The sequence below is a fragment of the Scyliorhinus canicula genome, chromosome 14 (genome assembly GCF_902713615.1).
Source record: "Scyliorhinus canicula chromosome 14, sScyCan1.1, whole genome shotgun sequence".
Taxonomy (NCBI): domain Eukaryota; kingdom Metazoa; phylum Chordata; class Chondrichthyes; order Carcharhiniformes; family Scyliorhinidae; genus Scyliorhinus; species Scyliorhinus canicula.
Genome location: NC_052159.1, coordinates 13,628,030 through 13,644,207, shown reverse-complemented (window position 1 = coordinate 13,644,207; position 16,178 = coordinate 13,628,030).

Here is a 16,178-nt window from a genome sequence, read left to right as displayed (position 1 = left end):
ATCTGAATTAACTTAAAAACTGGAATTAAAATTAAAGTAACGATGACCGTGAAATCATTCTCGATTGTTCTAAAAACCCATCTGGTTCACTAATGTCCTTTAGGGGAGGGAATTTTTCTTCCTTACCATGTCTAGCCTCAATGCGACTCCAGATCCACAGCAATGTGGTTAACTCTTAAATACCCTGAGGGATGGACAATAAATGGCATCCAACCAGCGAGGCCCACATCCCATGAACAAATAAAGAAAAAGAAATGACTGAGGCTAGCTTTTGATTCCAGATTTTGTTAATTGAATTTACATTCACCCTGATGGGTTCTGAACCCATGTCACCAGAGAATGTGCTTGGGTGTCTGATTACTAGACCAGTGACAGACTCCGCCTTGCATTTATATGGCACCTTTTATAATCTCAGGCTATGTCAAGGGGCTTTTCAGTCAATGAAATGCTTTAGAAATGCAGTCACTGCTTTTTGAGGAAAACGTAAGAATAATAATCTTTACTAGTTTCGCAAGTCGGCTTGCCTTAACATTGCAATGAAGTTACTGTGAAAAGCCGCTCGTCGCCTCATTCTGGTGCCTGTTCGGGTACATTGAGGGAGAATTCAGAATGTCCAAATTATCTATCAGCACGTCTTTCAGGACTTGTGGGAGGAAACCGGAGCACCCAGAGGAAACCCACGGAGACACGGGGGTAACATGCAGATTCAGCGCAGACAGTGACCCAAGTCGGGAATCGAACTTGGGACCCTTGCGCTGTGAAGCAATGGTGCAAACCACTGGGCTACCGTGCCACCCATAGTAACCAATTGACGGACAGCAAGATCCGCCAAACAGTAATTTGGTAATGACGCAGTAATTAATTTTAGTGACATTGATTGAGGAATAAATATTGACCTGGAAGCCAATGATTATTCCCCTGCTCTTCCTCAGCATGGTGCTGTGGGACTATGTCGTGTCCAGCTTCCAGAACAGGTGGGACTTCAGTTTATTGTCTCATCCAATAGACATAGGATTCCGTACTCTGCTGGAAGAGTTGTATAATACGACGATCGAGGGTGATTGCCTTTTTCTTGCTCGTACTCAATGTCATTTATTGCCATTCATTCCTGTGCCAACTGATGCAAGGCTATTGTCACGCCTTGGCTTAAACTGCAGCTTTTATGTCTTCGCCACAGCCCCTGGAGGCTGCTCCATCATCAGGATGTGAGCGTGCCAGAAAGTTAAAATGCTGTGATTCGGATTTTGAACAACTGCTCATGTACCTTTGCCAGCACACATCAGTTCTCCTTTCATCTCAAGATTTGCTTGTGATAGAATTTCAGAACCAGAAGGCTTTCAAACACAGATGGAGACCATTTATGGCTACACCAGTGGTTTGTTAGAGAAATCCACAATTAATCCCACTGCTCTACTCTCTTCTTGTAATGGTTGTATCTACCTCAGTTCAAATATTCATGGCTCACATAGTAACAACACCACTCCTGGCTAGAATGGAGGTGATGGGTATCAAGGGATATAGCAACACCAATAACAACTTGTATTCATATAATATATAAATAGTCCCAAAGAACTTCACAGGAGGGTTACAAAACAAAATTCTACAATGAGCCATATAGGGAGATGTTGGAACGGACGGTCAAAAACTTGACCAAACAGCTATTTTAAGGGGCGGGTTCAAGGAAGAAAGCAAGGTAGCGAGTCGGAGAAGTTTAGGGAGGGAACCCTAGACCATTGGGTCAAAACAGCGAAAGGCATGTCCTTCAAAGGTGGAGTGTTTAAAACTGGAGATGCTCAGAAGGCAAGGATTTAAGAAGTTTAGATATCTTGGAGAGTTTTAGGGTTGGAGGAGAATGGAGAAATAGGGAGGGTTGAGCCCATGGGGCGATATGTAAACAACAATGAGAATTTTTAAAGCGATGCATTGCCTGACTAATGTGGAACAGCCAGCATAGGAATACTGGGTGAAGGAGAGTTGATAAAGGTAAGAATACAAGTCTTGGATAAGCACAAGTTGACAAAGGGTAGATTGTGGGGGGGGGGGGGGGGGGGGGGGGGGATGTACAATAGCATATTGGGTTTGGTGCTGAACTAGTTATCCAAAGGCCGAGCTGGTGATAAAGATGACATAACATCATCGATGATAATCGCTGAATCTAAACTCAATGGATTGAAAAAAATCGGGAATTAAAAAGTTAGTATCAGCGATGGTAGCCACGAAACCACCAAATTGTCAAAGAAGTCTGTCTGATCTGCAAATGTTCTTTTGGCAAAGAAAACTACCATCCGAGTCTGGTCTATGTGTGTCTCCAGTCCCACAGCAATGTGGTTGACTCTGAACTGCCTCCTGCAATGCTCAGTCGTGTTAAAAACAAATGGCTCATCACTCCTTTCTTAATCGTGGTTTGCAAGAGGAGTGGGTAAGTGTGTGTGAGTGGTTGTCGACACCAACTTTGGTCCCAATGCCTGTGTTTATTTGAGGCCGACCGTATCTGAAAGGGGCTGGTTTAGCTCACTGGGCTAAATCGCTGGCTTTTAAAGCAGACCAAGCAGGTCAGCAGCACGGTTCGATTCCCGTACCAGCCTCCCTGCACAGGCACCGGAATGTGGCGACTAGGGGCTTTTCACAGTAACTTCATTCAAGTCTACTCGTGAAAATAAGCGATTTTCATTTCATTTGATTTCAGATCTTTTGGAAATCAGACTGTGACCTCAGGTTGCTAAGGAAATGGAGGCTGATTGAATCCAAATGAAAACACAGAGCCATCAGAGCAGCAGGGACAGTGCAGGAAGGCAATAAAGAGGTGTGTGTGTGTGCATGTGTGTGTGTGACATGTGGATATGTGTGCATGTGTGTGTGTGCATGTGTGTACCTGTATGCGTGTGTGCACATGGGTGTGTGTTTGCACATCTGTGTGTGTGTGTATGTATATGTGTCTGCATGTGTGTGCACATGTGATTATGTGTATGTATGTCTGTGTACATACGTGTGTGTGCGCATGTGTGTGGGTGGGTTAAGCCAGCAGTGACACTGGAATAAAGTTCCAGCTGCTACTACAGTTATTTTACTGGAAGTAGCCAAGCAACGCATGGGCTGCTACTGAGTGGTTGGACGGAAGTGATTCTGGGGAATCCATGTCATCAGGATTGTTACAAACTGAGCTATGGAGGTTCTGCAGATCTGAACCCTTTTTCTGATGACTGAATCCATAGCCGACTGATAGATTGAAGCTGCTTTTGGAGGTGACTCAATGACTAAACCCAGAATCACAGAATTGTTATGGTGCAGAAGGAGGCCATTTGGCCCATCATATCTGTACCACCCCTCCAAACGAACATCATGGTTTAATGCCATTCCCCTGCCTTTTCCCCGTACCCCTGCACATTGTTTCTATTCAAAATATTAGATAACACCCTCTTGAATGCTTCGATTGAACCTGCCTCCAGTACACTTCCAATCATGCGCATCCTAGAGTCGAACCACTCACTGTGTGAGAAAGTTTTTTTCTCACATCACATTTGCTTCTTTTGCAAACTTTAAATCTGTGCCCTCTCGCTCTTGATCCTTTCACGAGCCGGATCGGTTTCTCCTGTCTACTCTGTCCAGCACCCCCTTGACGTTGAACATCTCTAACAAATCCCCTCTCAGCCTTCATCTCTCCAAAGAGAACAGTCCCAACCTCTCAAATTTATCCTCAGAACTGAAGTTACCAGTTCCCTGCCTGAAAAGAATGAGGTGGAACTGTACCTGAAGAAAGGAGTTGTGAAGGACTTTGTGGCTGAGCATTGTGAGGTATGGGCCAGGGGAACTCCCACTCAATCTGTGAGATTCATTTTTGTTGCGTTGTCTATTTAGAGTCACAGCGGTCCACAGCACAGGAAAGGCCCTTCGACCCATCGCGATTGTGCCGGCCAAAAACAACCATCTCACCATTCTAATCCCATTTTCCAGTACTTGGTCCATAGCCTTGTGGCCTTAGAACATAGAACATTACAGTGCAGTACAGGCCCTTCGGCCCTCGATGCTGCGCCGACCGTGAAATCCCTCTACACTATTCCCTTATTGTCCATACGTTTATCCAATGACCACTTGGCATCACAAGTGCACATCTAAATACTTCTTAAATATTATGAGTGTCTCTGTCTCCTCCGCACTTTCAGGCTTCAAGTTCCAGACTCCCACCACCCTCTGGGTGAAAAAGATTATCCTCACATCCCCTCTAAACCTCCTACCCCTTATCTTAAATCTATGCCCCGTGGTCATTGATCCCTTCACTAAGGGGAAAGGTTTCTTCCTGTCTACTCTATGCCCCTCATACTTTTATACATCTCAATCATGTTCTACCTCAGACCCCTCTGCTCCAAGGAAAACAACCTCAGTCTATCCAATCTCTCTTCATAGCTAAAATACTCCAGCCCAGGCAACATCCTAGTAAATCGCCCCTGTAACCTTTCCCGTGCTATCAAATCCCTCCTATGATGTGGATTCCAGAACTGCGTGCAAAACTCTAGCTGCGGCCGAGCCAACATTTTATACAGTTCCAGCACAGTCTCCCTGCTCTTAAACTCTATTACTCGTCTAATAAAGGCAAGTATACCACATGCCTTCTTAACCACTACATCCACCTGCTCTGCTACCTTAAGGGACCGGTGTACATGTACACCAAGGTCCCTCTGATCCTTGGTGCTTCTCAAGGTCCTGTTGCTTATCATGTATTCCCTTGCCTTGTTTGACCTGCCAAAGTGTGTCACCTCACACTTATCTGGACTGAATTCTATTTGCCACCGATCAGCCCATCTGACCAGCCTATCTATATTCCCCTATAATCTAAGGCCATCCTCCTCATTATTTACCATCCCACCAATTTCCATATCATCCACAAACTTATTGATCAACCTTCCGGCATTTAACGTGTAATTTTTAGTTAATATTCAATATAATTTGCCCATGAATTCATGTTTCATTTATGTTGATTTTGCTTTGAATTTTAAAGTAATAAAATATAAAGAGTAACAGTGGTTAGCACTGTTGCTTCACACCTCCAGGGACCCATGTTCGATTCCCGGCTTGGGTCACTGTGCGGAGTCTGCACATTCTCCCCGCGAACTGCGTGGGTATCTTCCGGGTGCTCCGGTTCCCTCTCACAAGTCCTGAAAGACATGCTTTATAGGTGAATTGGACATTCTGAATTCTCCCTCACGAACAGGTGTTGGAGTGTGGCGACTAGGGAACTTTCACAGTAACTTCATTGCAGTGTTAATGTAAGCCTACTTGTGACATTAATCAAGATTATCTATTTTTTAAAAAATAAATTTAGAGTACCCAATTCATTTTATTTCTATTTAAGAGGCAATTTAAAGTGGTCAATCCATCTACCCTGCACATCTTTGGGTTGTGGGGGCGAAACCCACGCAAACACGGGGAGAATGTGCAAACTCCTCACGGACAGTGACCCAGAGCCGGGATCGAACCTTGGACCTTGGCGCCGTGAGGTAGCAGTGCAAACCACTGCGCCACCGTGCTGCTCTATTAATCAAGATTATTAATGTTATTATTATGATTATAAAATATTGTCCAACATTTTCTTCCATGAGGTCACTTGGCAAGTTCGGTTCTCTTAGCTTATTGGCTGTCACGGGGATCATTAAAAGGACAACTAGAGACGGACAATTATTGTTACCCTTTCCAACAGTGCCCACAGGCCATGAATGAAGAAAAAAAGACTCGTTCGTCGCTCTTGGGCCCAATTTAATCGCATGTTTAACTATCTTCCACTTAAGGATTTCACTGCGACTTTCACCTTGCTCTTATTTGTGAATTTGGCCTTGGTTTCTGTCATGCATTCTGTTTGCTGTGGTTCATCGAGACGCTGTAAATAGACTCTGCTGAGTGAATATAATTTGCTGTAAAAAATATACTTTCTGTAAGTCCTGCCTCAAATTCATTGGCGCACACAGCGGGGTTAATGCTTACTCTGAAAATGTCTCAATTTTTCCTTCAAAGATGCTCTGGAATTAAACTCGTGGGAATACACCAGTGGAGTGGTTTATCAGTGTTGTTCATGTATTTTTGAAGCTATTAAAAAATATTAAGTGACTCTTTCCACAATATCGGAGCGGGTCTCATCTGATCCAGGTATGCTGATAATGATTTAATTAGCTCCCAGCCTTAACACGTTGCCTGAACAAAAACATGATAAATCTTCATTAGAGCGGAGAAGAAATTTCAGCAGGAAAGTTGGCACAATCCCCAAGGAGAAAGGAATATAATCCAAGGAACAAAACACATATAATGGCAGGAATTTCTCAAAACATCCCACAGCAGTTCTCTGCCGATGAAGTACTTTTTTGGAGTGTGGTGTTGGAAGCATGGCAGATATTTTATGAACAGCAAGCTTCCACAAGCAGAAGTCAGATAAATGACTTGTTCCCAGTTGACCTGGTTTTTTTTCATCATGTTGCTGAGGGTTAACTATTGGTCAGGACACTGCTTTGAGCTGGTCTTTTCTGTGCACAGTTTTGGTCTCCTGACTTGAGAAACAATGGGCTGGATGGGATGCAGAGTTGGTTGATTCCGGAGTTGAGAGCATTGGCTCATGACGAGAGAGTCATGGGAATTTAGAAGAATGAGGGGGTCATCTTATAGAAGCATATACAATTATGATGGTAATAGATAAGACAGAAGCTACTGAAACTAGAACTAGGGGACATAGCCTCCAAATAAGGGGGAACAGATTTAGGATTGAGTTGAGGAGGAACTTCTTCACCCAAGGGGTTCGAAATCTATGGAATTCCCTGCCCAGTGAAGCAGTTGAGGCTATCTCATTGAATATTTTTAAGGTAAAGACAGATATATTTTTGAACAGTAAAGGAATTAAGGGTTATGGTGGGTAAGTGGAGCTGAGTCCACAAAAAGATCAGCCACGACCTTATTGAATGGTGGAGCAGGCTCGAGGGGCCAGATGGCCTGCTCCTGCTCCGAGTTCTTATGTTCTTTGAATAGTGCCACGAGATTCTTTAAGCCCATCTGAAAGTGTGGGAAGAGCATAATTTTGACATATTGTCGGAGAAACAGGCATCTCTAACAGTGCATAAATCCCTCAGACCAGCACCGAGGCACGATCCTAGAGTATGTGCTCAAGTCTATGGACCTTGAACCTGCAACCTTCTGATTCAGGTAGTCAGTCGAGTATACTTGGTAAGGCATCAAATCTATGTTGGAATTATCTCTGGTTCTTACCATAATCTTTCAGCTTTAGTCCAAAGGCATTGAGGTTTCACATTTTCTACATCGAGAAACACCTTTTTCAGTCCACCATTACTGCTTTTAATCTCTCTTCAATCACTCAGCTGCTGCTTGTGGACGTGCCTCGAGAAGGTTTGAAGCATCTGATTGTATGCTGTTGTTGTTGATAGACCAGCATCAACAAGTTCTCTGTGCAGCCTACAATCCCACCTGTGCCAACTGCCATTCCTGAAAAGAACCAATTCATCACAAATCATACAGTACAAGAAGAAGGTTATTTGGCCCATTGTTTCAGCACACCATCGTGGGCCGAAGGGCCTCTTCTGTGCTGTATTTCTCTATGTTCTATGCTCTATGCTTCTGTAATGGTTCTTTGAAAGGTCTGTTTGGTTGGTCCCATTCTATTTTCCCATCGCCCTGCAAATCTTTCTCTCAAGTCGATCTAAAAATTCTATTCTGAAAATTAATATTTCATGTGTCTCCACCATCCTTTCAGACATTTCAGCTCATAACAAGTCACTGAATAATAATAATAATAATCTTCATTGTCACAAGTAGGCTTACATTAACACTGCAATGAAGCTACTGTGAAAATCCCCCAGTCACCATATTACGGCGCCTGTTTGGGTACACAGAGGGAGAATTCAGAATGTCCAAATTATCTGACAGCACATTTTTGTGGGTCTTGTGGGAGGAAACCGGAGACCCAGAGGAAACCCACGCAGACACAGGGAGAGCGTGCTGACTCTGCTTGGACAGTGACCCAAGCCTGGAGCTGTGAAGCAACAGTGCTAACCACTGCTAATAAATAAAATGTCTCCTCATCTCCGCTCTGGTCCCTCTGCCAGTTACCCTTATTCACATCGAGTGAGTACTGCCTGTAGAAAGAAGATCGCCCATTTAATCGATCAAAACTCTTCGCAATTTTGAATGGCTGTTAAATCTTCCCTGTTCTGTGTTCGACATCTTCTGAGGCCATTAGTGCTACTGTGCATGGTAAGATAATCTATCTGTGGCCATCCGTTCAACACGCTAGGAGTACTGAGTGTCTGTTCAGCACTAATGTTTCCATATTGATTTGTCATCTGATCCTTGTGTTCTATCATCATTGTAGTCTGCCTATTCACGATACATTGTCTGTAAACTGAAGATCTTTTGTTTATGTTTTGTCCTGGAGATCCATGTCTCACTGTCAGAGAACATGACCAGGGTGATGAGATATTGATAAAAACTTGACTTCAGTCAGACATTTTATTGCTTTCAATTGGTGAGGTCACAAGGACACTAAAGAATAGCATCCAATATGCTGTGTCAGTCATGGGCCAGAGGGTAGCACTCCTGCCCCGAGGTCATAAGATGTTGGTTGCAAGTCCCCAATTCGGGAGACTGAGCAAATTAACTGGACCGACATCCCAGTGCATCCTAAGGGAGTGCTGCACTGTTGGTGGTGCAATATTTTGGATAAGTCAAGGCCCCATCTGCTGCCTCAGGTGGTCACAAAATATCCCATGGCCTTACTTCAAAGAAGAGCAGAGAATTCTCCCGGGTGTCCTAGCCGATATTTATTCCTTAACCAGCGTAAATAAAACAGATGATCAAACTGCTGCTTGTGGGAACTTGCTATGCTCAAATTGCAAGAATGGCCCCTTCATGAATACTTAAATGACTGTGAAGAACTGTCCTGAGATTATAAATGCTACATTATAGAAGCAAGCCTTTCTGTCCAAGAGGAAATGACACACCTCTACTGACCAGAGGGAAGAAGGTTAAGGGTGCATGAGATATATAATGGGTGGGAGTTTTGGATCACGTCAAATTCGGCACCATAAATTCCCGTCTCAGGTCAACGGACATTGAAATGGTCGGTCAAATTGTTCATCCTGCCCATGGTGAATCCCATGGCGAGCAGGATGAGAAAATTTACCCCAATGTATTAAAAAGAGTAGATGAGTGAGCATAGAATATTACACATTGAACAAGAGGACAGATAAAGGAATAGAGGGAATAAACTAGAAAATTTAGCACTTTATGTTTAAATGGTGATGTAAAAGTCCTTCCTGTTGTCATGTGAGAGTACCTTTGAGAAATGGGTGTGTATATAAATATCTGTAGTGAGAGTACCTTTAAGAAATGGGTTTTTATTACTGCAGTGATGTCAGAGAGTGGGTGGAGCTGGGCTGCCTGTCAGCTTTATACTTTCGCTTTAGGCTTTTTGCCGCAGTGTACATAGAACGGTACAGCACAGAACAGGCCCTTCGGCCCTCGATGTTGTGCCGAGCCATGATCACCCTACTCAAACCCACGTATCCACCCTATACCCGTAACCCAACAACCCCCCCCCCCTTAACCTTACTTTTTAGGACACTACGGGCAATTTAGCATGGCCAATCCACCTAACCCGCATATCTTTGGACTGTGGGAGGAAACCGGAGCACCCGGAGGAAAGCCACGCACACAGGGGGAGGACGTGCAGACTCCACACAGACAGTGACCCAGCCGGGAATCGAACCTGGGACCCTGGAGCTGTGAAGCATTGATGCTAACCACCATGCTACCCTGCTGCATTTACTTTTGGAGAAGCTGCAATCACAGCAGGATGTGTGTGAATCTCTGCAAGCTTATGAGTATTCATTTGCTGATTTCAACGTGGTAACTGTTCTCAGTAGTGAATTTAAGCCTGATGTCTTTCTGGTAAAAGGTATTTTTAAGTCTTATGGATGTTAATAGGAAAGTTAGAATTACTTAGTGTTGTATTCTTTGGGGGTTGTATTTGAATTAATGGTTGCTAAGATGTTCACTGTATGTTTTAAAAAGGTCAACTTGAGTTTATAGAATAAACATTGTTTTTCTTTAAAAAATACTTTTCTATTTCTGCTGTACCACACCTGTAGAGTGGGCCGTGTGCTCCCCATACCACAATCTATTAAAAGTTGTGGGTCAGGTGAACTCCATGATAGACTTTGGGGTTCTCTAAACCCTGGCCCATAACACTGTTTATTTCATTTGTTCCCATTTCTTTTATTCTATTTTGTGATTTTGGTCCATGCATCAATAATTGGGATGTACCTTTAAGTAGAGAGAGGAAAACAGAAGACTTAATGTTTTAAACAGCCTGCTTACCAGCATATTAGATTCTCAGGCTTTGTGTTTGGGAGAAGGAGAAGCCAGACTCTTTGGCGCCAAGGAGATGGGATGAACCTGTTTTGGAGGGAATCGGTTTGATTGGTTAACTGGAAACCAATGGGTTGGCCAGGGACAGTGTTCAGCCTGACAACAGTCAGTGATTGGTCCCTGCTGGGTGATTTTTCTGAGAGAAACCTCCAGGAGGGATTGGACCCCAGAAGTAAAGGGAGCTGTTTTCTCTCTCTCTGCTGCGTGATGCATGTAGGTGGAAGCTGAAGATCTTTGAAGTGTATAAAAGCCAGCAACTTGTTGCTCTTCAGGGGCAGAAGTTAAAAAACTGCTCGATTGTTTTGAAAGCAGTGAGTGTCTGGCATAACCTCTGCTGTGAACCTGAAGTGATGCTGAGTCTGCAGGGAAGGTAAACAACCTTTCCTGTGAGGATCGTACCAAGCCTAGGAGAGAGGAAGTACTAAACCGGAACTTCAGAGAGACACTGACTGGAAGTCATCCCTGTGAATCAAAGGTACCTAGCCTTTTATTTTATCAATACTCTCTTTCCCTTTCCACCACCCTTTCCCCTCTATGTAGTTTGTCTGTGTGTGTCTGTGTCTGTGACTAGTAGATAGCCAGCTACATTTTCTGACTGTTTAATTAAAGATACTGTTCATAATAAAGGGTTACTCGTGTTTTAAAGTTATAAACCTGGTGACCTTAGTTTATCGGACTCAACCAGAGACCTTGAATATTTAAATAAATCTAATTTCACTGGTATTGTGACTCCAGGCATGTGGGGCTGGAATAAGCCATGCACTGGCCCAGAGTGTCATAAAAGTGATGGTATATTGAAAAGATCCACCAAATAAGATGGCGAAATGAACCATTCACCTGAGGAAGGAGCAGTGCTCCGAAAGCTAGTGTTTAAAACAAACCTATTGGACTTTAATCTGGTGTTGTAAGACTTCTTACTGTGCTCACCCCAGTCCAACGCCGGCATCGCCACATTGCGAAATGAAAGGTTCTGGGGTTTGGCCTGTGATTAAATTGTGTCCATATTTTTTGGAATTTCTAAGAATGAGAGGTGATCTAATTGAAATACATAAGGGTGTGAAGGATCTGGAGAGGGTAGAGAATGCTTCCACTGGTCAGGGAATCGAAAGCATGAGTGTTTCAGGAGAAGTGGCAGTTTATTAAGGACTGAGATGGGAAGAAATTTCTTCCCCCAAAAGTTTGTGATTCTTTGAAGTTCTCTAACCCAGAGGGTTGTGGATTCTCCATCGTTGAATAAATTTAAGGCTGAGACAGAAAGATTGATGGTCTCACAGGGAAGTAAGGGAGACGGGGAGCAGTCCTGAAAGCAAAGTTAAAAATCAAGATCAGTCACCATTGTACAGAATAGTGGAGCAGGTCAGACAGGGCTATTCCTGCGCCTATTTGTTGTGTTTTGTGAGTTCTGGTTGCAATCATGTACCAAGGTGGGTGATGGAGCGTCGAAGATAGTTGGCCGCTGGGCTAGGATCATAGAAATGCTGGAGAAGTGAGGTAGATGGCCCGAATGTTCATTTATTATCCTTGAGTTTTTGTTCCTCTGAGCAACATTAATGTAAATAATGACATTCTTTGACTGACCGCACGCAAGATCGTTGTTATCGTTCTTTGGTGATAAAGTTCTTTGGCGATCTTCAGCATGGATGCTAGTTGATAGCAGGTCAAGTTGGAGACATATGAATGAAGCCTGTCTATGTAATGAGGTACCAGTGAGCTCTACAGCACAGTAATAGGCCAATCTGCCCAACTGGTCCACGCTAGTGTTCAGCTCCATATGATCCCCATACACTTCTTCACCTCAGTCTGTCTGCATCACGCTCCACTGGTGACTGCTCCATATACACATTGGGCTTCCCATTTGGTGCTATTTGCCCCAACTGCTTCTTGAAGTACCAAGATCCACATTTGACCCACTCTCTGAGGACGGAAGCTTCTCCTAAATTCCTTCTTGGAATTATTCATGACTGTTCTGTACCCTTAATTTCTTAATTCTGGGCAACGTTTTCTCCAACATTGTCCCATCAAAGCTCCGACTAGGACACTTGACTTGAGAGTCTCGTCTCAGCCATGTGGATGACGTGACCCACCTAGCGGAGCTGATCGAGTGTGGTCAATGCTTTGATGCCGGGGATATTGGCCTGAGCGAGAATGCTGATGTTGGTGCACCTTTTCTGCCTATGGATTTGCAGGATCTTGCGAATGCCGTGCTGGTGGTACGACTTTGGGGTTTAGAAGTGTCTTCTGTACACAGTCCACATCCCTGAGCCATATAGGAGGGTGGATATCACTACTGTTCTGTAGAACATGAGCTTGGTGCCGCGTCTGAGGTTCTTGTCTTCAAACACTCTTCCTCAGTGACCAGAGGCTGTATTAGCACACTAAAGGCAGTGTTGAACCTCATCGTCAATGTCTGCCCATGTTGATAGTTAGCTCCCCAGATATGGAATATGATCCATGTTATCCAAGGCTTCATTACATATTTTGTTAGCCAGGGGGAAATGCTGTGTAGCAGGAGAAGGTTGGAAAAGGACCTTTGCCTAATGAATGTTTAGTGTAATGCCTATGCTCTTATATACACCAGTGAAGGCGTTGACGATAGCTTGGACCTCAACATTCGTGTTTGCGCAGATGAAAGCTTCTGTATTTCAATGACAGAGAATGGCACAACTTTGGATCTTGCCTGCAGATGGTTGAGGTTGGACAAATTCCCGTTTCTTCTGCAGCTTAGCTCCACTCCAGCGGGAAAGATGCTGAGGGTGAATTGGAGCATTGCAGCAGGGAAAAGCGAGAAGAGTGTCGGTGCGATGACACATGAAGTGGGTCCGTGGTGGGTCCGTCGGTCAGGATCACGGCTAGCATGTCATCGTGGAGCAGGCGTTCGACGGTGACACACTTTTGGGGGCAGCGAAAGAGGCTCCATAATCCTCGTGGTTGGCAGTGACAAAGACCATTGTGACGTTAAAGAAGAGTGTGTACCAGGGTTGGTGCTGTTCCCGACATTTCTTGTGTAGTTACCACACGGCGATGATCATCCTGTTGTGCCCCTCCAGTGAATGGAATCTGAATTGGGATTCTGGGAGGAGCTTGTCTGCCACAGGGAGAAGGTGATTGAAGAGGACGGTTGCCATGACCTTCGCTGGGGCAGGCAACAGAGAAATTCCTCTGCAGTTGCTGAAGTCGGTATTGTCACCTTTCTTGATGATGGTCATGATTAGGAAGGTGAGTTTTGGACCTGTTTTAAAGCAGGGTTGATATAGGCTGCTTGCAGCTGCAACCAGTTAATTCGACAACTGGCTTAAACTGCTTTTCAGAGGCTAGATTCGGGCAGAATAAAACAGCACTGACTTTGTGCTGCTTTGGTCTGCAGTCGAGTGCTTAAGTGGGGCTTTTGTGGCTGAGGGAGTTAGGAGGGAGTGAGGTGCTTCTTTTATTTTATAGGTGTCCTCAAAGGCAAGCGGCGGCCTTGCAGCGAGGACCCACCAACAGCGGCTTTCAGAGGAGAAGTCACAGTTCAGAAAGTGACCTGGGATCAATGGGCCCAGACGATTTGTGAGTAAGTCCTGGTAGGTATTTTGCAAACTATATTAAATTGTCAGTCACTGTTGTAGCAAGGATAGGGATTTCGTTGTTATGGACACAGAAATAGACATGGTTCAAAAAAAGGTCTTGGATTAGAGGAGAGTGGATTTCAGTAAAATAAGGCAGGATCTAGCAAAGATTGACTGTGAAGAGTTGCATGTAGGGAAATCTACAGAAGAACAGTGGGGAGTGTTCAAAAAGGAAATGGGGCAGGTACAGGAACAACATGGTCCCTTTTGCGTGATGGAAAGAAGTAACAAGCCCAGAGAGTTATGGATAACCAGAGATATTCTGGTTATCCATACTATAGTTCGAGTACTATAGATGGGTCAGTTTTTGTGCAGTGTGTGCAGGAGGGTTTTCTGACACAGTATGTAGACAGACCAACAAGGGGCGAGGCCACATTGGATTTGGTACTGGGTAATGAACCCGGCCAGGTGTTAGATTTAGATGTAGGTGAGCACTTTGGTGATAGTGATCACAACTCGGTTATGTTTACTTTAGCAATGGGCAGGGATAGGTATATACCGCAAGGCAAGAATTATAGCTGGGGGAAAGGCAATTATGATGCTATTCGGCAAGATTTAGGAGGTATAGGATGGGGAAGGAAACTGCAGGGGATGGGTACAATCGAAATGTGGAGCTTTTTCAAGGAACAGCTACTGCGTGTCCTTGATAAGTATGTACCTGTCAGGCAGGGAGGAAGTTGTCGAGCAAGGGAGCCGTGGTTTACTAAGGAAGTTGAAGCACTTGTCAAGAGGAAGAAGAAGGCTTATGTTAGGATGAGACATGAAGGCTCAGTTAGGGCACTTGAGAGTTACAAGTTAGCCAGGAAGGACCTAAAGGGAGAGTTAAGAAGAGCGAGGAGAGGACACGAAAAGTCGTTGGCGGATAGGATCAAGGAAAACCCTAAGGCTTTCTATAGGTATATCAGGAACAAAAGAATGACTCGAGTAAGATTAGGGCCAATCAAGGATAGTAGTGGAAAGTTGTGTGTGGAATCAGAGGAGATAGGGGAAGCATTAAATGGATATTTTTCGTCAGTGTTTACACTGGAGAAAGACAATGTTGTCGAGGAGAACACTCAGGTTCAGTCGACCAGGCTAGATGGAATTGAGGTTCAAAAGGAGGAGGTGTTAGCAATTTTAGAAAATGTCAAAATAGATAAGTCCCCTGGGCCAGATGGGATTTATCCTAGGATTCTCTGGGAAGCCAGGGAGGAGATTGCAGAGCCTTTGTCCTTGATATTTATGTCGTCTTTGTCGACAGGAATAGTGCCGGAAGACTGGAGGATAGCAAATGTTGTCCCCTTGTTCAAGAAGGGGAGTAGAGACAACCCTGGTAATTATAGACCTGTGAGCCTTACTTCGGTTGTGGGTAAAATGTTGGAAAAGGTTATAAGAGATAGGGTTTATAATCACCTTGAAAAGAACAAGTTGATTAGCGATACTCAACACGGTTTTGTGAAGGGTAGGTCATGTCTCACAAACCTTATTGAGTTTTTTGAGAAGGTGACCAAACAGGTGGATCAGGGTAAAGCTGTTGATGTGGTGTATATGGATTTCAGTAAGGCGTTTGATAAGGTTCCCCACGGTAGGCTATTGCAGAAAATAAGGAAGTATGGAATTGAAGGTGATTTAGCGGTTTGGATCAGTAATTGGCTAGCTGAAAGAAGACAGAGGGTGGTGGTTGATGGCAAATGTTCATCCTGGAGTTCAGTTACTAGTGGTGTACCGCAAGGATCTGTTTTGGGGCCACTGCTGTTTGTCATTTTTATAAATGACCTGGAAGAGGGTGTAGAAGGATGGGTTAGTAAATTTGCAGATGACACGAAGGTCGGTGGAGTTGTGGATAGTGCTGAAGGATGTTATAGGATACAGAGGGACATAGATAAGCTGCAGAGCTGGGCTGAGAGGTGGCAGATGGAGTTTAATGCGGAAAAGTGTGAGGTGGTTCACTTTGGAAGGAGTAACAGGAATGCAGAGTACTGGGCTAATGGCAAGATTCTTGGTAGTGTAGATGAACAGAGAGATCTCGGCATCCAGGTACATAAATCCTTGAAAGTTGCCACCCAGGTTAATAGGGCTGTTAAGAAGGCATATGGTGTGCTAGCCTTTATAAGCAGGGGGATTGAGTTTCGGAACCACAGGGTCATGCTGCAGCTGTACATAACTCTGGTGCGGCCA